Here is a 27,994-nt window from a genome sequence, read left to right as displayed (position 1 = left end):
CCAAAAATACCATTAGTTCAACCACATCCTGAGCAGTCAGCAATCAGGGTTCTGCCCAGGTCATGGCACTGAATCAGCTCTGCTGGATCTAAAGAACAAGCTAGTCGAGATAAAGGATGTAGGGAGGCCAGCTTTCCTACTTCTCCTCGACCTCTCTGCAGTGTTCGACCTTGATGACTGCAGGATTCTAGTTCAACACCTCACCTATGCTGCCAATTTCTCACCGAGAACTCCAATTGGGTTGCCTCCTTCCTAAAAGACAGATCAAATAACGTTTTGGCAGACAATTCCAGCAGCCCCCAGCGCCTATTACCTGCAGCATCCCACAAGGGTCTTGTGTCTCACCCTCACTTTATTATATCTTCACAAAACCTCTATTTGACTTCCTTGACACAATCAGCATATCCTACACCAACTATGCTGATGATATTCAGATTCTTCTACCACTATCAGGCAACTACCCCCAAGACTCTGTGTGATGCTGGAAATGCCTTTTGGGGGGACAGTGCCTCCTAGTCCTTGTCCTACAGCTTCTTTGGATGTGTTTTCTTTATGTTTTCTGCCACTGAGGTCCAGCCTGGACCTCTTTCAGTGCAGCTCTTCATGTTTACTTGTGGTGAACAACACCCATGGGATACTCTTATGGAACCCATGGGTGTGGGTACACACTTGTAGCCCTTATCTGTGTTTTTGGGCACCTGTATTATGCCCGCAAAGCAGGGTATGGGCTGGTGGCAGCTACATGCTGATTTGGCAGTGGCTCTTAGTTTCCTCCATTTTTGGGACACCCAGGCCCTGCCATAGGAATCAATGGATTCCTGAAGAAAGGCAAGATGGCCACTTGGTTTCTATTGCCTTTTACCTTGTTTCCCAAAGTCCTGGGAAGTCCCGAATCTGTCCCTTCCTCTTGACTGGCTGTTGGGTGCAAATACCATATATGACTCTGGGGCTGCCTCCTGTCAGACTGACTGGAGCCTTCCCAGGGGCTGTGTGTTGTGGGTACACCCTTGGGGTGGGACCTATGTGAATGGAGTCTGAAGTGAACTCACATTCTGTGTTATGGGGGTCTGGTTTCTGTGTGTGACACAGTGCCTGATACAGCCCTGACTGAAACTTTTATGAATGCAGTGTAGTGTTCTGAAAGTTTGGGTGCTTACCCCAATCCACATTCTTTGTGATTGGTGTCTGGGTGGAGTGAATGGCCTGAATGCCTGTGTGCCTGATTGGCTGCCTGCCTGCATGAATGCCCTTCTGCATGATTGGTGGACTGAGCCTGGCTCAGACTGAGTGAATGGGGACCAAATTTGTATAACAGGGGACCTCTCACTCACCAATTTGTTCAGAAGCTGACGTCGGAAATGTTCCTTGAAGCCCAGCTGCAGGAGAATTCTGCTGCTGCAATTTCTTCATGTAATCAGAAAGCTGCTGTGTTCTTCCAAGGACTGATCTAGAGAGGACCTGTTTAGGAGACCTCTCCCGAGCTACGAGGGACCATTGTTCAAACTGCTACTCTTCATCGGAAGTACCCTGGAAGCCAGTCCTGTGTGCATGCCATCCGGAGAAGGGGTCTTACTGAGTCCAGAAGAGGAGTGCGCAGACTTCACTAGTCGAAGTCCATTGGTGTCACCCAAAGAACAGAGGAGTGTTCGTGACTGCTGGAAGCTTGTTGCTGCCTACCACCCAGAAGAGCGGGTACCCTGGCATACTGCTGCTTGACACCCGGAGCAGCAAAAGTTCAAACTGCCTAAGAATACTTCAAGAGACATAATTGCCATCATCACTGACCATTTTTTCCAGCCGCAGAGGGTCCAGGTCACTGAGTGCAGAGGATTGTCTGCCGGTGCGTTTCCCATCACCAGAATCCAACAAATACGTCCCAAGGGTCCAGACTTGGTGAGTGTCTCTGGTCGAGTGGTCAAGACCAGGTTGCCAGAAGCCATCCAGAGGTCCGTGCTGCAGCACTGCAGAATCGAAAGGTGGAAAACCACAATATTCCTAAACCCATCACCAAAAGTGACCTATGCACCCTCCCATCAGAAGTCATCAAAGGTACCCATGGGTCTTGCTATCATCTGCCAAGCCTTTGAGGAGCCCACAGCAAGTTTCATCTTCCCAGGACATCTACAATCAGAGAAATCATTGACCAACGGAGAACACTGCACAGAGCCAAACTGCTGCACTTCAGAAAGACTTTGGTTTCATATTTCTTCTCTGACTCAGCATCCCAGTGGCCCCTTCTTCCAGGGGGGGGCACCATCCTCAAAGGGAAGCGTCAAGTGAAACCGAGAAACTCTACCACTTCGCCTGCCAAGGCACCATAGGTACTGTGACAAGGAAGAGCATCTTCTAGCCTGAGAAATCATCGAGGGGTCCCAGATATGTCTTGGATCCTGTTCTTCTGAGGCCTCTGGGCTACTTTGGGGTGGTAGAACCTTTAAACAGACTGTAGAGGGTTATTGAAAATGTTTTGACTGGGTTGTAAAAGGCAAGATACGTTACTCCCTAACTTTTCCATTATAGGTTGCCCAGGTGGGGGATCCTTACACAAAATTGTGTACTTTGTCTAAAGAAAGCATTCTGCCACTGTTCATAACTAAGCTGCCTTTCTTCCCTAATCTATGCTGTTACACCTCACTGAAGAATTGACATGCTTATTTAAAATTGTCTGTAGTTGATGCATTTATTACTGAATGTAAGTATTGTGTGGTACCACATAGAGTGTATATATTTGCGATTCTTTGAATAGAGCAGCCTGTGTACAAATTGTTATTATTTATGTGTATATGTTGGTAGCAACCTTAATCTATACAAAGAAGCTGTTTTTATCATCTAACATAGTGCGTGGGCATTCCTTTGTGGGGACTTAAGAACCTTCCCCTGCATCACCTTCTCAAAGCTTAAGCCTTGCTGCTTGTTCAACGTTACCAAATTGAGAGCCTTGGCTGGGGTGCTGTGTGCCTTAGTCCCAAAATATAGGGCATAGACGTACAGATAACCCCACCAGTCTTTTCACTCCACTAAGCTAAACTCTGTTTACCTAACCATCCAAGCCTGGATGGCCACTAACTTTCTATATACGATGAAAGAACTGAACTCCTACTAACCATCCAAGTCTCCCAGTCAGTAAAAACATTTGGAGTCCACCTAGATTCCACCTTATCAATAAACAACAAGTCAACACCATCTCCTCCTCTGCTGCCCACACCATTAACTCATCGTAGATCTTAACTGCCAACAGTTGCCTCAGAATTGCCCATGCCATCATAGGATCAAGATTAGACTACTGCAACCGGAACTACCAAGCAAAACATTCACAAACTGCAAGTAACCCAGAACAATGCCCTCCGCTCAGCACTGAACATTCCCAAGCAAGATCACATCACTTCGGCTATGAGGAAGGCACACTGACTCCCTATAAAAGAGCAGATTGCACTTAAGGCGATGTCAATCACTCATAAATGCCTCTCCAACACAGCCCCTCCGTACCTCGCTCAAACATTTATTAGAGCACAATTGTCAAGACCAACGAGATCTTTCTATGCTAACCAACTCATCCAGCCAGAATGTAGGCTCACTAGAGCAGGAGGGTCCAGCTTCCCGGTCACCGCAGTTACACTTTGGCACACGTCCCACCCTGCACTGAGAGCGAACAATCATATTGGACATTGCAGAAACTGCTGAAAACCTGTCTCTTTAAGTAGTTCTTTGAAGTCTCATGTCATGCAACCTTGAATGTAAATAGCGCCTTGATACCTCTGGGTTTAGTGCATGATATACATGTTAAAATAAATAAATGTTTATAGTAGACTTTCAAACATGGAGCATTATGGAAGTGGGGACTGATAAACAGAACTCACTTCCAGAGACAGATCTACATGCATCAGTTCATATAAAAAATTTAAAAAGCTCAAACTATGCTGCGCTCATAGGCGGCATTCTGTGACACGCTCACCCATCCAAATATTGTTGTTGAGAACCCCCCTTCTAAGAGTCCCCATAGATGTGAGGGAGTGGCCAGGCCTCCACTTCCAGTACCCTACGCATGTGTCTGGCTACAGTTGGTCAGTACCACTTACCATCAATTCATACCTGTCATACCCTGTTTTGGCCAATGCTCTCTCTCTCCCATTCCAGGACTGCAGAACCCAGAATTCCCTGCGGAGGAGAAAGGAATATGCTACCCAGCCTCATGAGATATGACAACAAACCCCGAGCCGGTAGAAAAAGACGCCCTGTAGACCAGCCAACAGGATGCTTCCACCTAAATAAGAACTTTAAAATTGACTATTTGTGTTGCAGGCTGTCATTACAAATCGCTGGCGAGTCTGTATCTGAGAAGGGGGAGGGGCTTTAGAGATGCAGCAACACCTTGAACATGTATGACTTGACCCAGGGGAAATGACAAGACAATGATTGTTGCGAGGTAACCATGTGAGCACCAGAAACAATGGGAGGAGTAGGATTAGAATTAAATGGGACACAGAGAATGGAAGATTATGGTTTGTATGGGTGAGGTCAAGGGAGGAGCAGGTGGAACAAGAGCAGAGGTGGAGGGATGAAAGTGGAATGGAGTCTGGAGAAGACTTACACAGAGTGTGTGCAATTTGGGGGATTGGTTGTTGAGAGAAAGTGGTACTTTGGTGTAAAATATCGGCATGGTGAGTGACGGGAGTGAGTGAGGTAAAGTTTAAGAGTAGGGGATGTGAGAGTGAACCAAGTGAATGAGAGGGTGAATGGAGAGTGATTGTGCGAGAAAGGAGGGGTGGAGTGTAGTATAGTGGAGGTAGAAATGGAAGGAAAGTGTAGTAGAGAGTAGTGGGAGGAGACTAGTAGTGAGAGGGGAGTAGTAGAACATCCCATAGGGAGTAATGGCGATGAGGTAGATGCCTTTAGGCCCTAAGCACTGTCCAGGAACATTTTAGATAGTAGTGGTTACTGATCTTTAGTGAATTTGGGATTGAGGGAAGTCTGGGATAGTGTGGAGGGTGGACTGGGGAGATGAGAAAGAGAAGGATGGCCCTTAATTGAACCTTCTTAAAAACAAAACAAAAAACCATTGAACCATCTTTGAGTGTTGATGTGTTCTTGTGACACTTGCTCATCAACAAGGCAAAAGTATGTACATGCATTTGAGTGCTGAGATCCAGGTTTCTGCTTTATGACCATAATCAATCCTTGTAAGGACATGGCCCAATGCAAACACTTTTTTTGATTCTCTCCCTGCATGGCCCTTAATCACCCGAGAGGCAGGTGTTCTGTTTGGACAGTATAGTGAGACCAAAAAATGTAGAGTTTCAATGTATGAATTACCCAAGCCACAGCAAATGTCTCTTTCTCAATTGTGGCCCATTTACCCTCCTTCTTGGTCAGTCACATGTTAACGCTGGTAGCAGGCTGTGCAACACCTTCTGCGTTTAGCTGTGCTACATCTGCTCCATTTCCAAATTCACAGGCATCTATTTGGACAATTGATTATTGTCTATAATCCATTATCTTTAAAACTAGTGCCCTGCACAAACCATCTTTTAGGTTCTGAAAAGCTTTTTCACACTTTCTTTGATTTCAAATAATTCAAAGGAAGGTCAATCGTCCCATATCCATTAATAAAAGGCTGGTAATACTCAAAAAGGCTGAGGAACACTCTCCCAGGAACACACTCTCACGTGTCTGAGTTGTAGGAATGACCCAATCCTAGACCACGTGTACTTTTTCCGGGAGTGGTTTTTTGTTACTGCCAATCACAGAGCTATCTGAGACTTTGGAGCCATGATAATCAATGCAGCATTCTGCCGGAACTCAGCTTTGAGGACATAGATACTCATGTACAAACTGCTTGGTCAAATCCCTTCTGGATGAGACAACAAGTATCTCCAGACATGTTTCGGCCTCAGCAGTGAGGAGTAGCTTGGGTCTCTAGACCCAGCAGGCACGGAACCCTAGTCATGGGCATACCAGCCTCACTTGGGGTGACTAAGAAAAACAAAAGAGGTGATGGCTGGAAGGTTTAGAATTAATCTTAACCTCTGGGCACACCTCCACACCATCGTTCTTAACCTGCAAAGCCATTACAAAAGGGAAAAGGCCATATGCAAATCAGGCTTGGTCCCACCCCAAAAAGGGGTATGGTGACATGACAGTTGGAATGGGTAAGAGACAAAACGGACGGACGGACAGACTGACACACTTGGCACCAGTAGTTGAAGAAGGATGCACATGTATTAGGAAGGGCACATTAGATATTGAATTTTGGTACTGGACTGCCCTTGTGGGTGGGACCAGACTGATATGTAAATTATTATTTCTTCTCTGAGAAAGGTACAATGAGATAAAACGTGGTTGTAGACCCTCCAGAGTGGGAACATACCCAGAGAACAAGTTATTTGGCCGTGTTCATTCTCGGTAAAGGGCCTCCCAGACCCTTTGCATACACATTAGATTTATGCTCCCAATTTGTAGCACTTCGATATGGGTCGCATTGGCAACTTTCTAAACTAAAGAACATCCACATTATTTATGGTCTGTGTACTTGCTGTTTTTACCTGTTTTGGTAGATCAAAGACGTTACAAGTTCAAGTTCACTTTTCTTGATGTGCACTGAGTTTGACATGCTCCATTACCAAACAAACTCTCCTGAAGTCAATGTGGCCTTCTGGTCTGCCGATGCTTCATTAACCCCTAGTTAGCCTTCTAATGCTTGGTTTTCTTGTTTCGTGTACTGGATGTACTGCATTCTGGATCTTAACCCAAGTGCATAATATACTGTGCCATGGGAAGGATGTTCTGGGTTACCCTCCCATCCTGCTCTCATCAGACTTGGGGGACACCTAACAGGATTGCCAAACAGAAGCTCACAGGGACTGAACCGTACTCCATTCTGCGGCGCATCTGTTTGGCAAACAGCAGGCAAGGCAGGAGAACAGTCAATTTTCTCAGAAGGTGCTCTTCCAAGCCGCAAACCATATCTTTCAGGGCCTTGTTGTTGAATCACTCCACAAGCCCACAAGAAGTGTGGAGTTACTTATAAGTTCTGTGCAGCTTTCCAATCTCATACCAAATGCCTTTGTTTTCTACTGTCTGCAATATTTTAAAAGTAAAATTACTTATTTGTACCTGCCAATTTTCTGTCCAATTTATTATCCCCTCAATTTTATTAAATGGAAGCTGCCCAAGGCTCTGTTGTGAGTTGCAAGACTGCTTTAGAAGAGGTGAGTTTGGAGGGCACCACTAATCTCATTTGGCTGACCGCATTACAAATTGTTCTCAATAGGCCATTCCATAGCTGGGGGGCAACATATTCTGGTGCCAGATGACCATGTGTTTTGACTGGACACCAGCCCTGGACTTTCTCTAGAATGCACATGAGTGATGTGACTTGGAATTAGAAGATGGTTCTGGTGGCCCACCAGCCTTGGGGGCCTGGAAGCGGGGTAGAGAGCAGCTGGGATCTTTCGAGGCCTAAGACTGTCCAGGAAGTCTCAGGGGCTCATGTTCGTCAAATGTGTAATTTGACAGTGGAGAGCTGTTATATTTAAACCGTAACATAAACGGCTCCCTGATGCAAAATTCTCTTCATTTGCACTGTGAGGTGCAAATGTAATGGGCAAAAGGTGGCGTACAAGACTGTACGCCGCCATTTGCCTTTCACATTGGCATTCCGCATTGCAAACTGAGTAACCACTGCCTGGCATGCTGGCGTTTACTTTTCATTGGGAGAGAAAGTATGTCAGTGAGGGTTTAATTTCAACTGGGAGCGCTGCTTACCATGTGCGCAGAGTAAGCAGTACGTCCAGTTCAAAGTAAAGGTTTTATTTCAATTGTACACGCTCCCAGTGTACAATGTATCCCTGTGGGGTCCGCCTTCTTTATGCTGGTGCATGCTGGGGCATAAAGCACGCTGACCCCGTAGGGATCTTCAGCATTTGCGCCGGCATGAAAATCCATATCCACGCAGATGCTGGAGCATTTGTATGGCGGAGTGGAAGGGAGCGGCGAAAACGCAAGTTGCGCTCTGCCCCTCCTCTCTGCCTAATTGAATATGGCGTGGCGTGATTGAAAGGCGTTAAAGTCTTACTCAAGGCTATTATGCCTTTCAATCAAATTGCGCCACAAAACTCCTCAGTGTCACACTTCGGTTATGGTCTGAAGGGTCCAATGGGACCACCAGAGGAATGTGTCGGAAATATATGCTCGTGTCTTAAGTAGCCGAAGCAGATTGCCGTGGCCCACGGTGTCACTGGCAGAATATTGATCTTGGAAAGCCAGCATTAAAGGTGACACATTATATATGCAGTGTTGTGTAGGTGATCTCATGCAGAGACTGAAGCAGTTTCTGTGTGGTAACGTGGATGGAATCCTGCATGTTAGGCATGCATTGTTGCTTGCTTGTCAATGCTTTCCTGTAGTTGTGCTGAATTCACTTTTACTATGATCACGTAGGACTCGGGTAGACCTACAGTTGGTCTTTAGTTTCTAAGTTTGATATGGTTGAGAGAGAACATTTAGAAGGGATGATCTGGGAATAGTTGATGGAGCTGGCCTTGATTCCATCAGCTGTTCAAACAGGTAGTGAGAGGTAGGGGGATGGTTGGCGACGCTGGACAGGAGCTCCCAGTTGTTGCATGGCCAAAGGCAGTAAAATAAAAGACATTAAGACCCACAAATCTCTTCATGCACATTATTGAAAGATGTGCTTAAGAAAGGCATATAGGTGCTTTGAGTCATTAATCAACACGAGAAGTAACTTCTCTCAATATTTAGGATTGCACTTGAGAACTGAACATGCCAGATTATAACACATCATAAGAAACCTTCAGGAGAATAAAAAAGTATTTGACATTTCACTTTTTAAAAGTTGTTGGACTGCTTTCTATAAATTGTGTGTTTGTTCAAAATTAATTTGTTTAAGAAGAAATATCCCTCTTTGACAAGAGGTAAATATTACAAAAACAGATGTTTTTTTCAAAAATATTATATGAACTAAGGGGCTGATTCGCAAAATCTTTTACAGGAGTGTATTCAACTTTCTCAAGGAAAAAGTGTTTACCCGGCTCCAGTATGTGACTCCACATTGACAAGTGGACTTCCCGGTTGTTGACAAAGGAATGTTTTGACTTTTCAATTGGTTTATTCGAAGATCACAAATATGGCTGTTTTCAGGGGTGTGTATGGTAGTTTGGGGTAGTTGTGGGTTTGGCTTAATGGACAAAGATGCACACACATAGGAGTGTATCATATATTAGAAAACCAAGCTCCATGTGTAATAAAAATGTCTTAACAAAGTATGCCTTCAGCCACTTAATATGTGAGTAGTCTGCATTTCTTTGCATCTGTTCTTTGTATTGAATTCCTGTTAAAAACAACCCTTGTCAGAGCCAAGAGATTGGGCTCTCTATTAGGCATCAGAAAGGCGATCACATGCACAGGCACTCATGCCATTTGCAAGCAATAGCCTTTTATGGCCAGGTATTTCCATTATGGGAGTGGGAAGTACACATAGATAATATCAAAAAAGTAATGTGGTCATGTGTCCAGGGGCACACGTATCATATATGTCACAATACCAAATTATTTCATTCGAAAACGGAATATAAATCAAATGAAACTACATATCTTGCTAACAAAAAGTAGGCTTGCAATCACATTTTCCAAATACCAATGGCGCTCTCTTTTGTATTATTATGAAGTAATGAGACATATCTGTAAAGTAATTTAGGTTAAGGCGAATCAATTTTAGATTTTCCAAATTCATGTCAATCTCATTATTAGACAACACACTGTGCTTGCTATTCTCTAAAATCATCCATGCGTACATTGAAAGGAAATACACAGTAAAATGTAATATGAAACAATGGAGCCTGGTTAGCTGAACCGCATTTGTCTTTGTCCAGTAGTCCCTTCTCTATTTGCATGATAATGATGACAAGCAGATGAGTTTATAACAATCTAAAACATGATGTTGGAGATATTTTGGTATAACAAATCGTTGCATGGTTTGAAACCTTTTTTCCAGATGTGATGCAAACATGCATGGGGCTGTAGAGGCTGGCGGGACTAAAGGAAGAGAGTTTCTGAAGGAAGGCCTCCTCTCTACCTTTATCCACTCCTTTTCCAAATAAATGATCATTGGGAACCAATTATGCTTTCTTCTCACTCACACACTTGGAATGGCATTGTGAACGCTTTTGTCAGGGCTCTCTTTCTTGTGATGCAGCCCGCAAACCCATGATTAGTGCCTGCAGAATGCTTATTGTGATGCATGCACGCAGTTCTACGCTTCCGCAATTCTCATTGAAGTTTATTAAATTCTGCATAGCCTTGTCCTTCATCCATAAGCACACCAACCACGAGAAACATGGCCACGCTAACCCCTGTGACCATTCCCAGTCGCCAAGAACAGATTGGCAGCCAACAATGCAGGAAGACATTCCCTCTGGTTAAGCCCTTACATTCTTAAATTGCTTTGAGAGGAAGCAACGTAAACAAGACCCACGGAAGGTATTAGGCCTTATAGCAACCTACTCATAATGAATGATTACAAAAAGCTGTCAAGGTCGGTTTGCTCCTTCAGTTGACATGGCGTTGGACTGTTGTGATGTCCAATTGAAACTGCAATAAGACTAAAGGACTGGCTTACAAGTACACACCAAATCAGGGGCCAACAGGTGCCCAGGCTGCCAGGGACTCAGAAGGGTCAGACTTCACACAATACAGGAAACAAGCAACATGTTTCAGGGTCTAAATGTAAAGGAAAAGTACGCAAATGTGAAATAAAGCATGCTCAGAGGTACAGCAAGGATGTCTTTATTAAGTACTAGCGCTACAACCCAGCGTTGTCCGGGTCTGTAGCTGACATGCACATGGGGGTCTAGTATAGCCTTGTATATGTTTTATTGTGTCATAACTTCCTATTATTGAAAAATTGCAAAATCGAAATCTCCCGAAATCGCCTATACTCAGCACAGTGAATGGGTGCAGGGTGAATGGATGAGGTTGGTGAGAATTCACTATCGCCACTACACCCCAGACTGGTATGCCGGCCTCGTGCCAAAATGTCAGCCCGCCAACTGTTGTGGGGCTGGAGCCAACAATCGCAAAATCAGCAATCTCCTGAAATCGCCTATACTGATAGCACAGGGTCTGACCCCGCCATGTGCAGTGTGAAAGGGTGGAGTTGGTGAAATTTCACTATCGCCAGTACACCCCAGGCTGGTATGCTGACGTTGGGCTGAAATTTCAGCCCGCCAACTGTTATGGGGCTGGAGCCAGCCCCGAACATACAAACACACTTTCACAATTATTTATATGTAGATAGATCTAGTGTTGTGGGCAAAACCCCCAGTCATCCACGCACCTCTACTCCCTTCTTCAACTGCTGTTCTTGGAATACTTCGGATGTCATACACTGCATCGTGTCATTCTCCATTCCACCCGTCATAGCCTTCTCAGCTGCATACATACCACATGTATACATACCACATCTCTCGTCCGTCCTTATTCCTTTGACACTCTATCCAAGACCTGGCTTCTTCACCTTTGCCACTCTTCACAGATTCCACACTTGTCCCCGTTCAATCTGTAATGCTCCTCTCCTCACCTTCTATATTCGTACAGGTTCAGAATACAACCAATCCCCTTTTCCTTTTATGAAACCCTTACGGATTCCCACCCAATCTCTCATACATGCTTGTAACCCCTTCCTTGGCCGTTTCCCTTTGGTATCTGTGGAGGGTCAGAAGGAGGAGACAGGCTACAAGTTGTCATTTAGAAGATGCTTTTATTAAAAATAAAAGAAAATGCCCCACTTTCCCTAAGCTATGGGTTTCCCTACCTAGCACAACCAACTAGGGTGCTTGTCGCCTGTTATGAAGTCCAAAGTAAAAGTCTGTCCTCTGCCCAAAACTTAGCTGCGCTGACCCTACCACTAATACTAAAAAACAAACTAAAATCCAGGAGAATGACTCCCTTCTCCTGTGGTGCATTTTTAGCAAGTCTCTATCAATATAGAATCCACAGAGAGTTCCTGGCTATCTCTCATATCAATTTGGTTAATTCACTTAAGGGACTTTTCCACACCCCTTGGTTCCCTTTCTCTTGGTCTTTTAAGTCCCTCTGTATAAATGCTCTGATACCTTGAGATTCTGTAGAGAGGCGGATGTACACATCATCCATGGAGCCCACCCGTTCACCTCCGTCATATTGAAAGAACAGCAAGAGAACGCTGTGCATGGCACCTGGTATCATCCCAATACCACATCAAAGGTGTGAGAGACGTTATGCACTCAGGCAACCGTATCAAATGTATCCCCAAACTTATGCGGTAGATATGAGTCTGAAGACACCACTGGACAGTGACGAAGTAAACTTATATGCGAATATCAAAACAGCCATATACACATAGATGATAAGTAACAAGAGATGCAGTAGATGTATACACGTAGAAACGCAAGGTGGATGGGATATTGTAGAAGCTTGCTAAAGTAGGAACTATAATGCGAGTAAAGCAGGCTTGTTAAGAAAATGAATGTCTGCATCATATAATAGTAAGAGTGAAGCCTTGAGAAGGGAAACAAAGGCTGCAGAGCTGACAGGCGCTGGAATACAGATTTGTGCAAGAACAAAGAATATTTGCTTGGCTCATAATCAAGGTTGCCTCAGCAAGAAGCAACTGCAAGGCACAAAAGGAGTCGAAGAGGATGAGCCATGTATGTAAGACATATGTCTCTTAGATTAAGTAAAGGAGTGAATAATTGTGAGTGGCAAGTATTGAACAATCAAAGATGCAGAAAGCATGCACATGCAAGATGGAGCAACCAAGTCTCTGGAGGATCAGGACACCCAATATAATTGAATCAAACAGCACTAAATAAAAGGATAGACTGGACACAATCATGGTCTCCTCACTCGTGGTACAAGACCAGAAGACAAGGCCTATTCATAAAGCTCCAGATGAAGATAGTAATGTACCTATACTCCCTTTAAAGATCCAAGGAATAGAGCAGTCAGCAAGGTCAACTACAGAGATGAAGCCATGGCTTAGGGCCTAACTGATAACAGATGGTAGGCTATTTAGCTAAGGAGGGCAGTTGTCTGATGTTGTTCCCCTGCACGTGTGTTTTGTTGCTTACATGCTGCTAACAAGCGGAATGTCCAAGGTTGGAAGAGAGCGCCAATCAATCATGAGGGCTTACATACATTGTTGCAGAAGCCTATCTGCTGCTGTTGTTTTGTTATTATAAGTATTTTATGTAGTTAGAGATTGTTCAAGGCGTGCCTATCAGATAAGGGCAGCCAATGGTGATACTAGCACTTATATAAACTATAGGTATATATGTTCCCTTAACCAATCCCTCCACCCGGTAGGATTTTTTACCACATAGGATGACATCATAGCAGACGTACATCGAGGTATAAAACCTTTTTTGTAATTGAAATGTGTTGAGAGTATATGAGCTACAATCTGTTTGTACGCCAGGTTTCCCTACTTTATTGAACTGATAATAAAGTGGTATTGTGCCATATTCTTTGTTTCTGTCCAGTTATTTGGGCCTGAGATCATTTATTTTGGTAATCCCATTCTGCACTTGGAATCCTCCAGGTGCCACTGTACATTTCGTACCAGTGCGGATGGTTCAGCTCCAGACTCTCGTATTCTTGACGTCTTCCACCATTAGCCACAAGACTGCAGAGTTTTCTGTGGAGAGCAGAGAAATCACTCTTGTAAACCGAGACGGTCGGCAGGTACCTCTTTGAAGAAGTTCCTGTCCAGTACCCACATGCGCCAAGCGGGCTGGAGGCGAAGTGGTCAATTGGGGTGGAATTTATACCGAAGGGCTCAAATTGAACAACACACGTAAGTGGAACATCGAAAGTGGCAACTAAAAGTGTCAGGGATTGTATTGCATGAGTAAATAGAGGGGAAGCGGAACAGGATTGATTTAAGAAGAGATTGCCTCAATACATATTCTCAAGGAGATAGAAAGGAATGCATCACACTCCAAGTTGTGGTATTTTTAGAGGATTCCTGAGGCAAAGCCAATATGACGGATGCGTTTCACACTTCAAAATGGGGTAAAATGGAGATGAGATACTTTTACAATAGAAAGTAAAGATAGACAATCGTAGAAATTGTTGTGCAAATTTGTTTGAGGTTATGAATATGTCAGTGTAAGAAGTTAATTTGTTTAACTAGAATCGGTAAACAATAGTAATAATTTGGCTGTTTATCAGACCCTAAGAAACAAGGTATTGGCTCCAATCATAGGAGGGTAACAGTTGGGGAAACATATAGCAAAATAAGATTTTTAGATTGTGAATAATAAAACAACTGGACAGTGAATATTGATAGAGCTATAATGAAGACATAGGGCCTCATTACACGGTAGGCGGAGAACCATGGTGCTATTAGCGCCATGGTTCATGCTGGTAAAATACCAGCACCGCCTTGGCGGAAAGGGGAATTACCGCCCCATTCCAAGGTTGGCGGGGCGGTAATTCCCCCTTCCACCATTGCCCTTCCCCATTCCCATTTTTGCCCCATAGGGCATAATGGGAATGGGGAAGGCGCTAATTACGGCACCGCAAATTGCGGTACCGTAATTAGCTCCCTGGGTCCCTTTGCGAGTTGGTTTTTAACGCCTGCAAAAAGCAGGCGTTAAATTCCCCAACCCGCAAAGGGACATCGTAGTAAGGCGGGAAGGATTTACCGGTACCGGTAAAATACCGGTACCGGTAATCCCTTACCGCCTACCGTGTAATGAGGCCCATAGAGAGAATACTATTGTGTAGGCTTGGAAATTTGTTTTAAAGAATAATTTTTGGGGAATGGGTGGTGATTGATGGTGCTTGCCCGAATTGATTGTTGTGACGTAATTAATTAATGTAACAGCAGAATAAAAGGTCAGCTAAGTATTGACAGTGAAAAACAACTTGGCATCATGGAGGAGACTCCTCTTCTACACTTGTGCTAAATTTTAGCAAACTACACACCAAAGATTAGGAAATATCATGCTAAAGAGGCACAACTGTAAAAATGCTCATGCCTTGGCCTCCAGAGGGTTCCCTATCAAGAACAGTATTGCAATGCATGACACCATACTGTGTACACACGAGTGGATGCTTAATCAGCATGAAGGGGAGAATGCAGTGCTCGCAGGTCCTCTTTCTCCTTCTGGAGAAAATAGTACAACCATTGAGAAACAGGGACTCTATCTAAAGGAGTTAAAAGCAGCAGCAGGGTATATTAATCCGATATATGCATCCCCCACCCGCTTATAGAAGTGAAGACAGTACAGAAGAATGTAAGACTAAATAACGCAAATATATGTCTGGATGTAGTAAATATGAGGAGCGTAATGAGAGAAGAGATAGACTGATAGAAGAAGATACAAGAGACAAAAAGAAGAGAAAGAGAAAGCCAGTGACGTGACAATTGTACAGAATCAGTGAATGGGAGGACAAATATTACTTAAATTAGATGGAAGGGAACCAATGAAGTTGAAGAAAGTAAAGAATGAGAGGAAAAGCAAAGAAAGAAAAAGGAGCGAGAAAGGGCATACAAAGATGAGAAGGAACAAGAGAGGGAGCTAAAGGAAGAACTAAGAAGGTATAAAGAGCAGGTAAACGAGAGAGAATGAAACAATGGGGAAAAGAAGAAGCATTAGGAAATAGAAACACAGAGATTGAAAGAAAGAAGGTTGAAGAGAAGGAAAGAGGAAGAAGAGAAGAGGGAGATGGGAAGAAGGGAAGAGAAAGAACAAAAGAAAATGAGAAGCGGAAGAGAACACATGGAGGATGAAATAGATCCCATCGTTAACAGATGTGTAATACCAGTTGAAGAATGAGAATGATGGGAAGACGAGAGAATGTTGCAACAGCACCGTGGGGAGCAACATGAAATACATGGAGTACCGACATGGGCTGATGAGCATGAGGCATAAGGCATAAGGAAAAGGATCAGGGAATTATGTAGACAGCGGAGGAAAAAAGATGGCTATGAGACCAGAGGGAGTATTGAAGGATCTCCATCGAGAGAAACAGGAGGTAGATTGGATGACATAATGATGGACAAATATAGAATGCTGTTCTTAAGCAGACTAAATCTTGATGACGAGGAAAGAGATAACAGCCATACCAGTTGATGTATGATGATGTCAGACGAAGAAAGGGAAGAAAACAAGAGAGTACGAGAAGAGGGCGCATGTGGTTCTTCGATAGATCCAGACATTGCAAAAGGGGCAACGTGGTCAGATTTAGGAGAACCGGAAACAAAAACACCAGAACCTATATCATATCCAGAGCGACCACAAGGATGGACGGATAGTGTAGGGGAAATGTCCCCACCTTATGTAAGTATATTGAGGTTATTGCCAGGACGAAGGCTAGCAGGCAAAACTAGCCCCACCGGGAAGACAAGAAGCATAGGTGGATACGATAGTAGAATAGGGTTCACACAATTCCTGTTATTAGAGAAAGTAGGAGGACAACCACAATATATACTGTGGCAGCAGATGGATAAAGATAATTTAAAATGCAAGTTCACTAGTTTGATTGCAGGAGCGGGTAAGTGGATTTATGAGTTAAAAAGAATGACAGTGGGTATGACATTAGCAGTGGGTGATGTAAAATCCTACCAGCAGCTATCTTAGAGGAGACAGCTGACACATTTGGAGACGATCGAGAGATGCCAGTGAGACAGCACATGGGACGCAACAGGCATAGATTTTGCTCTGAGCCTGGCGATCCTCTTTATGCCAATTTGGGAACAACACTTTGTACTAACTAACAGCAAACCCTTCTTTGACCATATCAAAATGTGGCAACTCTATTTAGATTATATAGTCTTCATATGGCATGGCCCTGCATTAGTTTTGAAGAACATTTGCATATGGCTCAATCAACACCATTGGAAGATCCAATTCACCATGAACACCAGCAACACTGAGATGAATTTCCTGGATGTGATTATACGGGTAAATGATCATACTTTGGAATGTTCCCTATGCAGAAAGCAGACGGACAGAAACAGCCTAATCCATTTTTTGAGTTTTCACTATAGGAGCCTTATGGAAAATCTGCCGTACAGCCGATTTCTCTGCCTTTGGAACAAGTGCACATCAATTACTGATTATCAGATGTCTGCTGACAATGTCAGAGATTGATTAGTGGCCAGAGGGTACTGTCAAGCCTCAAGGATTGCGTGAAGTATGAATACCTCCATCCCTAAGCAACCAACAGCGAGATAGTAACAACTCACTGTTCGAGGATTAGGGCCACAGGTGGCAGGAACAGGAACATCAGGCCCTCTGGATGGCTGCCGTGGAGAAACGGGCAGGTTAAGGTAAATATCAGGCAATCTAATTGCAGTGCGTTATCAATCAGGAGCAGAGACTGAAAACACCTACTAACAGATGATATGCATGTTGCGGAGTGGGGAGGTGTCTAAAAGCTGTCAGGGAAATCAGAGATGTTAAACCTGTTTCCTCAGTGGAGGATCAGTAAAACAAGAAGAATGCCAGATGGGGTAGATGGCAGCTACTCCACTGGAAGCACCTGCGCATTGCAGTACTTGAGACTTGAAGCAAGGACTGAGAAAAAAACCCAGCTGGTAGCGAGGATTCAAAGTAGGAACAAACACTGGAGTCTGAGTGCAAAGTACCAAAGGGAAAAGGCAAGTGCAGTCTGTGTGGAATTCCGAGGTCGAGGTTAGTAGCGGTCCGTGGAAGTAGCCAAGTAGCAGGTAAGGGTAAGGCAAAAGGAAATCCAGATAACGTAATCTGAGGTCAGAAACGAAGATAGACAAGATCCGAGGTTGCAAAACGCCAAATGCTGGTTGTCACATCTGAGAAGCAATGCGCAGCATTCTCCCAGCTGTTTTAAGTGTCCCGGCCCCCTGGATCACATGACCTTGAAACAGACGTCATGTGATGGTGTCCGGAAGAATAATGATCACCCCGGTGTGCCGACTGCCGTGAGGCCGTGTCATGTGCCCGCATCAAAGGCATCTTCAGTTTGCATTGTTGAGTTGCCATAGCAACGCGTGAATGCTTTCCTCATTCGGAAAGCCGCCATGGGAGCTACCATCGCGTCCGGTAACCCAGCTGCCTCGTATACCGCTGTGCATCCGCCCGCGAAGCAGACCTCTGTAGCTGCTAGTGGGTAACAGGAAGAACATTTCTGCTTGTTGTCAATGGCCTAGTGAATGTGCCTAAATGTGCGTGCATGACAGAACCCCCCCAAAGGCTCACGATCCCGTGGGCAGGACGGATTATCTCTATGAAACCGTGACACTAGAAGGGGTGCATGTACAGCAGATGCAGGCTCCCAGGACCTTTCCTCAGGACCATAACCCAACCAGTCAACAAGATAAAACAAACGACCCCTAGAGACACGGGAACCCAGGATGGCATTAACCTCATATTCCCCGGACCCATCCTGCACGACAGGAGACAGGGGCACCTTCAATCTTGTGATAGTGGGGCAGGGCTATTGGAGGGAAGAGTGGAAGACCGGGTGTATGCGCCAAATAGAAGGAAGGGACAAGTGAAAGACCACCGGGTTAACAATTCGGTCGATCTTGTAAGGACCAACAAACCAGGGGAGTAGTTTACATGAACTGGGCAAATGGAGATGCCTAGTGGACAACCACACACTGTCTCCAGGTGTGTAAGGCGGAACCGGAGAGCGCTTGCGGTTGGCAACGTTCCGCATCAGCTCCTGAGCTTCAGTGTCTGTGAATGAACCAGGGATAAATCGCTAACACAAGCCGAGGCAGCAGGGGTTTGAGAGGTTGAGAGGACCGGGGTAGGAAGAGTGCGGGGATGCTGTCATGATGCCTTCCCCCTGGAAGACCAGACCAGGCCCAGCAGCCCCGGAAGCAGGCATCATGCCACTTGGAGCATGCCCCAAAGCCCCAGTTAGGGGCTGTTTGGGTGCAGTCTTGGCGCCTATGGCGCCAGGCTCATAAAGATAAAGTCAGTCCTGGCGCCATGGGCGCCAGGCTCATTATCGATAACTTACCTGAAGCAGACCATGCTGCAAACTCACCTGAGGCAGACCATGCTGCATGAAGACTCAAGCCAAATGAGGCTTAGGAGGATCTATTTTACTGAAGGGACTATTTTGTTACTTGGGTGGGGCTGTGGAACAATACTTACCTGGATCTTCTTCCAAGGCTATTTAAACCACGCCCGGACAGCCACACGTGCTTCGCGTTATTCTGCTTGCTGCAGCGTAACGCTCACCGTGTTTTCAGCAGCTCCAGTCTTCAGCCACGCCCGCTTCAGTCCTGGGACTCCTGAAACAAGAAGAAAAGAAGGATAAATGTTAGAACAGGAGTTTTAACTTTAATCCTTACCTGAATCCTGATCCATTTCGCCACGGAGCTGAAAGACAGAAGTCTTTGAAGCATTGCTTCGCATTCCTACGGCGCCGCGCTGAACTCACCTGCTTGGCAGTACTTCAGCATTCCATCACGCTCTCTCCATCTCGCAGCCGCCCTCCAACACCTAAGGAGACAAAGACAGCAAGGTGAGCAAGGGGACTCTCTAAGGCTATACAAGCTACCCCCAAGGACTTACCTGATTTACCACAAGGGGGTACTCACCTCATCTCGGGTCGGCGCAGTCAACTCTGCTTCATCGCCGTACACCGGCCCCTAAGGGGAAAACCACAATAGACTTACCTGAATCTTACCAATTGCCATTTGGAAATCTTCGAGTGGATTAATCGGCAACCTGCAAGGAATCGGACAGAGTGAAGATCAGACATTTGAACTCTTATGAACAATTGGACTTTAGAGTCAATACTGGAACTCACCAATTCCTCTACGCCAGTGAAGTAACTGGTCATCAACGCGCCCCTGCGGTCGACGCAGGATGGAGAGCTCATCCTTCCAAACCATCAGGTGAGACTAAGGAGGGGACATCAAGAGTGATCTGTGGGAAGACAACGGGAGTGGGGAAGGTGGGTTGACACTCAATTCCATGGTTGGTTAATTCTTCTTCTCCTTTGCAGAAGAATATTCCTGCGAGCCAGACAAACTAGGCTGAGCGGGCCAGTCCAGTCAGTCATCTTGGCGCTACACGTCACACTGGTGGAAACAACAGCGGCCCAGTTCCAGTCGACGCCCCCGTGGGAACCAGGTGAGCGTAACAGAACGCAAAGCCTACCCACAACTACCCACCTGGGCGTCATGGAGACCTCGGAAACTGATCAGTTGGCCCAATTATTAGGGGAATTAAGGGCCGAAGTGCATTCCGCCCACCAAGAAACCAATGCCCTCAGGAGGGAACTGACAGTGTCAAAAGAACGAACTGATGAGTTGGCCAGACAACTATTACAGAGCCAGGCTGGACAAACACCTCTACCTGGACTTGGGGCAAGTCCAGCTCCTGTACCATCGAGTAACCCGGTGCAGATAAATTTACCTGGAGCCGTTCCTTTGGCTCCGCCTGAATGCTTTGCCGGAGACCCAAAAAGGTTTGCAACATTCATGAATCAATGCCGCTTGCACTTTTTATGTAAACCTGGAGCTTTCCCAAATGATCAGGCCAAGGTAGCCTTTGTACTGTCATATCTCAGCGGCAGTGCGGCGGATCGGTCCATTCCACTAGTTAACCAGGATGACCCGATTCTTCGAGATTTCCAGGGTTTTCGAACAAGCATGGAAAGACTATTCGCCCGACACTCCCGAGGACAGGCTTTGGACAACGAACTTTTATCCCTACGTCAAGGTAACCAGGATCTTTTATCTTACATTGCAACTTTCAATAGATTAGTAGTGGAAACCGAATGGCCTGAAGCCAAGCGAATCACATTATTCCATCAAGGACTTCGGGGAGAACTCAAAGATGTTTTGGCCCAAATCGTAAACCCGCCTCAAGACTGTGCTGAATATATAGATCTAGTGGTCCAGCTCGATCACAGACTTCAAACCAGGAAGTCTGACCGAACCAAGTTTGAGAACAGGGTGTTGGTTAAAACCCACGTAAGCTCCAAGGGGGTAGATGTCTCAGAACCTATGCAAATCGGGGGGGTTAAAGGACCCTTAACCCAGAAGGAAAGAGATAGAAGACAGCAACTGCAATTATGTTTATATTGTGGAACTACTGGTCATTTTCTTCGGAACTGCCCTGTAAAACCACCCAAGAAAGTTAGAGGAGCAGCAGACAAAAACCATGTGAAATCTGACTCGGGAAACGACCACGCCCGGCAAGCGTAGAGGTCCGCTTGCCGAGCTTAAAGAAGGACACTCTGATCTCGCATTTCACCATACCCATGGTCCTTGTAGATCCAGAGCAGCCATCACGCATGCACGCGGTAAAGGCGTACGTAGACAGTGGAGCCATAGGAAATTACTTGGACTGGGAATTGGCTACCAGGATGAATCTATCTCTCACCCGCAAGACCACGGCCGATGTTGTCACCACTGTAGATGGAACGGAAATTGCCTCTGGACCCGTAACTCATTCCACTGCAGAGATGACATTGCTGAGTCAAGATGGGCATCGTGAGGCTATGGTGTTTGACTTAATCAAGGCCCCACAGTTTCAGCTGATACTGGGGATACCTTGGTTGGAAAAACATAATCCCTGTATTGATTGGCGAGAGAAGAGACTAACCTTCCCAGAATGTGCTCACACCTGCTACCCAAGGAAAACTCAAAACTCAGTCCTGGCCCCAGTAATTCCAGTAGCCATACAATTACCTGTTGAATACCAAGACTTTCAGGATGTCTTCCAAAAGGATCAGGCAAACACCTTACCACCTCACAGATCGTGTGATTGTCAAATAGATCCTGTACCTGGAGCACAACCACCTTGCAGCAGCATCTATGCCCTTACGGAACCCGAAAATCTCCATTTGCGCCAGTACCTAGACCAGTACCTTGCTAATGGCTTCATTCGCCCGTCCAGGTCCTCTGCATCTTCAGCTTTGTTCTTCGTACCGAAAAAGGAAGGCAACCTTAGAACATGTAGAGACTACCGCGCACTGAATCAGATAACCATCAAGAATCGATACCCACTGCCTTTGATCCCAGAACTACTAGACCAGGTGAAGGACGCTTGTATATACACGAAACTAGACCTTCGGGGGGCATATCATCTGGTACGTGTCAAAGAGGGTGACGAATGGAAGACTGCTTTTCGCACCAAGTACTGACTATTTGAGTACCAGGTGATGCCCTTTGGACTATGCAATGCACCAGCAGCCTTCCAGTTCTTCATGAACGATGTCCTCCGAGAGCTTATCGACGTTTGTGTGGTCGTTTACATCGACGACATCTTAGTATACTCTTTATCAGAATCTGAGCATGTAAAACAAGTCCGAGCAATCCTAGAGAAGTTACGCCAGCATAAATGATATGCTAAACTGGAAAAGTGCATCTTCCACACTACGGAAGTGGAATTCCTTGGATTTATTCTGACCCCGAGAGGAATCCGGATGGATACACGAAAAGTGGATGCCATTCTTAATTGGCCTTCGCCAAGTTCAATCAAAGGAGTTCAAAGCATGCTTGGCTTTGCCAATTTCTACCGCAGGTTTATCCCAGACTTCTCGCACATTGTAATCCCATTACAACGCTATTGCGAAAAAACAAACGCTTTGTGTGGACAGAGGAAGCCGAGAACGCCTTCCAAGAGTTAAAAGCTAAATTCACATCTGCTCCCATATTAAGACACCCGCGCCTGAGCTTCCCTACATAGTGGAAACAGATGCATCCAGTTCAGCCATGGGAGCAGTCCTTTCCCAAAAGGATCCTGAAACTAACCAGCTTCACCCAGTGGGGTTTTGGTCAAGAAAATGTTCAGCCCCTGAATTAAACTATGCCATAACCGAAAAGGAGCTGCTGGCCATCAAGTCCGCCTTCAAGGCTTGGCGGCACTATCTACTGGGTGAGCGTAACAGATGCTGTCCATACAAGGAGTAGAACAGAGAAAAGCCTGTTGTGGAGTGGGGAGCGTTATTGTAGGCAATATCGGCCAGCTGTAGCAGCTGATACCAAGACTGTTGGTTCTGAAGGGACAGACAACGCAAATATTGTTCCATAACCTGGTTGACGCTTTCGGTCTGCCCATCTGTCTCAGGATGATACGAGGAAGAAAACCTGGCGTCTATGCCCAATAACTTGGTAAGAACCCTCCAGAATTTTGACGTGAATTGGGAACCCCTGTCGGAGCAAGAACGGTGGGCAGCACAAACAAACAAAAGAGCTCCTGGAAAAACAACCCCTCCACTTTGGGACCCGTGGGGATACCCACACAAGGAATGAAATGGGCCATTTTTGTAATGAGTCAACGATCACCCATACCGTGTCAAACCCCTTTGCCCGTGGTAAGTCTGTAACAAAATACATGGTAAGAGTGTGCCATGGTCTTGATGTTATGGGCAAGGGTTGAAGAAGGCCCAAAGGACGCCCTTTCCTATTCTTACACTGAACACATATTGAGCATGTGTTGATGTAAGCAATGACGTCCTTCCGCATCGAAGGCCACCAACACTAACACTGCAGTAAGCCTAAGGTGCGTTTTTGGCCCGGATGGCCATTAACTGGGGTGTCATGGGACCACTCTAGATCCAGAGTGCGAGAGTCTGGGGTGGGCAAGAACAGCCTCTCCTGAAAATATGGCAATCCCTCTCGCAAGACTAAATCCCATTCCCAGAGCATCTCGGGATGGGTAGAAGTCCATGATCGAATGAACTGCAACAAGTCGGGAGAGGGTGGACATAAACAGACCAGGTGTGATTTATTTAGAGTTGTCTCTGGATATGTTGGCAATGAAATCCCCCCACCCCCGGGGAACGGGACAGGGCATCGGCTTTCCCGTGGATGACTCAAGGTCTGTGCCTAATGATAAAGTCATAAGCGGAGAAAAACAGATGCTACCTCACTTGCCTACTGTTGACACATTTCATGGATGCCTGGTCTTGCAGGTTACGGTGATCAGTGTAAACAGTTGTCGGGTGGTTGATAAGAGGTGATGTCTCCAAATCTGGAAGGCCTCTTTGATGGCTAACAACTAATTTTCCATGACGGTGTAATGTGTCTCTGCAGTAGTGAATTTGCGTGAGTGAAATGCCACAGGGTGCAGGCGACCGGTTGTCTGACAGGTCTATGACAGAACCCCACCCATAGCATAAGAGAAGGCGTCTGCCTTCACAACAAATGGGAGGTTGGGATTGGGGTGGTGTAGCACTGGCGCGGAAGTAAAGGCAGTTTTCAGTTTTCAAAGGCTTCTTGTTGCACCACCGTCCATAGGAAAGGAACCCGAGAGCTGGTGAGAGAAGTGAGTGGGGCCGTGGTGGAGGAAAACCCTGCTATGAAGCGTATGTAGAACCTGGCAAAGCCAAGGAAAGACTGTAACGTCTTAATGGACATTGGTTTTGGCCACTCTAATACAGCTCGGACTTTGGAATCGTTCATGGATAAGCCCCCTGGAGATAAGTGGAAACCCAGGAAGTCTACTCGGTCCACGTGAAACAGACATTTTTCAGGTTTTGCGTACAAAGCGTTGACTACGAAGACGATAGAGCACCTCACGAACATGTATCACATGCTCCTTCATGGATGGAGAGAACACCAATATATTGTCTAAGTAGACAATAACGAATGTGTCTAGGATATCACTGAAAACATAATTCATGAATCTTCGAAACATGGCAGGGGCTTTGCACAGACCAAACGGCATAACCAAATATTCATAGAGCCCATACCGTGTGCAAAAAGCTGTTTTCCATTCGTCGCCCTTCTGTACTCAGACCAGATTGTAGGCCCCCCTGAGGTCCAACTTGGTGTATACAGAGGCATGTGTCAAGCGGTCAAGGAAGGGACCGATAAGAGGTATGGGTTAACAGTATTTTACAGTAATGGCATTCAGGCGCCTGTAATCGATACAAGGACGTAAATCCCCCTCCCACTTCGGGACAAAAAAGATACGACTGGCGGCTGGTGATGTGGATTGCCAGATATGGCCCAGGCGTAAGGTATTCTGTATATATTCCTTGAGAGCCAGGTCTTCTGAGGGAGACAAGGAATATATCCTCCCCGAAGGTATGCTAACATTAGGTAGGAGGTCAATGGGACAATCATAAAGCCTGTGTGGGGGAAGGGATTCTGCACAACCCTTATCAAACAATTCCTGGAAGTCCTGATACTGAATGCCTGAAGCTATGGAACCCAATATGTGTTGGGGTGGATCAAGCTCCTTGGGGAGGGTGTCATTCAGTGTGAGTTGAGTGACGGCCCCTAATAACTACGAGGGAGTGTCAGGTACAGCAGTCTGGACAAGGCAAGTGGATTGACAATACGTGGACTCGAAGTACAAGCGACCGGAGGCACAGATCATGACAGGATTATGAAACCGTAACCATGGAATACCATGGATTAGTCCGAAGTGAGGTGTTGTGATCAAATCAAAGGATATAGTCTCTTTGTGTGTGTCCTGAATTAACAGTGTCAAAGGAAGCGTCTGTTGTTTTATGGGACCAGAAATTAACGATGTTCCTTCAACTGCCTGGACTGGTCCACGTTGGCTCTTGTTCGGAAAGGGCAGGTTCAAGGAGGCTGCGAGGGAGATGTCCATGTAGTTACCCGTGGCACCGGAATCAATGACTGGGTGTACGATGTGAGTAATATCAGAAGAAAAGAGCGAGGTGGCCTGAATTGCTCCATAAGTGGCTGTGGTCAACAGGGCGGTCAATTCTCGGTTCATCCGTGCCCCCCTGTCTAGGGACGAGCCTTCTGAAAACCCGGGGTCTTGAGTTTAGGTCGGCAGGGACATTCCTTGACATAATGACCATTAATGCCGCAATAGAAACAATCGTTAGCCGACCTTATCCGTTCTCTTTCAGCGGCAGTGATCGGGCTGCAAACCCCCCCTATTTTCATGGGCTCGTCCTGGATCTCAGTAATAGGTGTAGAATGGGTAGGGATAAAACCAGGCTCAGACTTTCATTCTGCTCATCTGGCGTCATCCTGTAAAGCTAGGTCTACGAGTTCATGATACTGAACGAGTAATGAGGGATCAACTGCCAGAGTGTCTTTCATGCCATCACTTAACCCCTTGTAGAAAACTACGGCCTTTTTGTTTTTGGGCCAGTAGGTTTCTACAGCCAACTGGTTGCAACGGGTGATGTATTCAATGAGTGATATTTTACCTTGTGAAAGTTTAAGCAGTTCAAGATCTCGAGATTGCGCTTTATGTCGTATGCCAAAGACCTTGGTCATCTCTGTCACCAACAGGTCGAAGTCATACAGAGCAGGGCTATCGCTCTCAAGTAATGAATTTGCCCAAGTAGCTGCAATGTCCCCTAAATGAGACAAAGTGAAGGCTGCCTTGGTGGTGGCATCAGGAAACACCTGTGGTCTACAGAAAAAGTGGAACTAACACTGGTTCAAGAGAGTGTAAAATTTGCGGGATCTCCTTGGAACCTTTCGGGTGCAGCTAAAGGAAAAGGGGTAGGTACGATTACCTGGGTAGGGACAGAGGGATTAGCTGGAGAGGCGCTCGGTTGTGGGAGAGCATCTCCGAATTCCGGATCTGCAGGCAATGTATGGCGCTCACTTTGAATAGTGTTGAGACGTTGATGGATGGCTGCTGAGACAGCTGCCATGTCAGAACGCAGTACAGTGATTGCCTGCACAAGCGCAGCCACCGGGTCCCCGGCAGAGGGATCCATACTGCACAGGAAGAAGGCTTCTCAGTCTGTCAAGACTCGAGGATCGTGTGAAGTATGAATACCTCCGCCCCTAAGCAACCAACAGCGAGATAGTAACAACTCACTGTTTGGGGATTAGGGCCACAGGTGGCAGGAACAGTAACACCAGGCCCTCTGGATGGCTGCTGAGGAGAAACGGGCAGCTTAAGGTAAATATCAGGCAATCTAGGTGCAGTGCGTTATCAATCAGGAACAGAAAAAGAAAACACCTACAAACAGATGTTATGCAGGTTGCAGAGTGGGGAGGTGTCTAAAAGGTGTCAGGGAAATCAGAGATGTTAAACCTGTTCCCTCAGTGGCAGAGCAACAGAACAAGAAGAATGCCAGATGGGGTAGATGGCAGCTACTCCACTGGAAGCACCTGCGGATTGCAGTACTTGAGACTTGAAGCAAGGACTGAGAAAAAACCCCAGCTGGTAGCGAGGATTCAAAGTAGGAACAAACACTGGAGTCTGAGTGCAAAGTACCAAAGGGAAAAGGCAAGCGCAGTCCGTGTGGGATTCCAACGTCAAGGTTAGTAGCAGTCCGTGGAAGTAGCCAAGTAGCAGGTAAGGGTAAGGCAAAAGGAAATCCAGATAATGTAATCTGAGGTCAGAAACAAAGATAGACAAGATCTGAGGTTGCAAAATGCCAAACTCTGGTTGTCACAGCTGAGAAGCAATGCGCAGCATTCTCACAGCTGTTTTAAGCATCCTGGCCCCTGGATCACGTGACCTTGAAACAGACGTCACGTGCTGGTGTCCGGAAGAATGACGATTGGCTCGGCGTGCTGACTGCAGTGAGGCTCTGTCATGTGTCCGCATCAAAGGCATCTTCAGCTTGCGTTGTTGAGTTGCCATAGCAACATGTGAAAGCTTTCCTCGTTCGGAAAGCCGCCATGGGAGCTGCCATCTCCTCCGGTAACCCTGCCGCCGGGTATAGCACTGTGCATCTGCCCGTGAAGCAGACCTCTGTAGCTGCTGGTGGGTAACAGGAAGAACATTTCTGCTTGTTGTCAATGGCCTAGTGAATGTGCCTAAATGTTCATGCATGACAGGTACCCCAAGAAACTTGTTACAAAAGCGGACAAAAGGGCCAGGTACACACCAAGGGATTCCATTCTTTGCACAAGGGAACATAAGACTCAAGACAGACTGGTCTGTGTGTTGCCATATAATACTCATACGTTTGTGGTTAAGAAAGTCATTAAGAAATGTTGGCCTTTGATACGGCTGGACATGGTAATGATCCTTTTCCATTATTCGCAATGAAAAGGCACAAAAACCTGAAAGCCCACTTT

Source organism: Ambystoma mexicanum, chromosome 3q (assembly GCF_040938575.1).
Source record: "Ambystoma mexicanum isolate Mex_15411 chromosome 3q, UKY_AmexF1_1, whole genome shotgun sequence".
NCBI lineage: Eukaryota > Metazoa > Chordata > Amphibia > Caudata > Ambystomatidae > Ambystoma > Ambystoma mexicanum.
Note: the sequence above shows the minus strand (reverse complement) of the source record.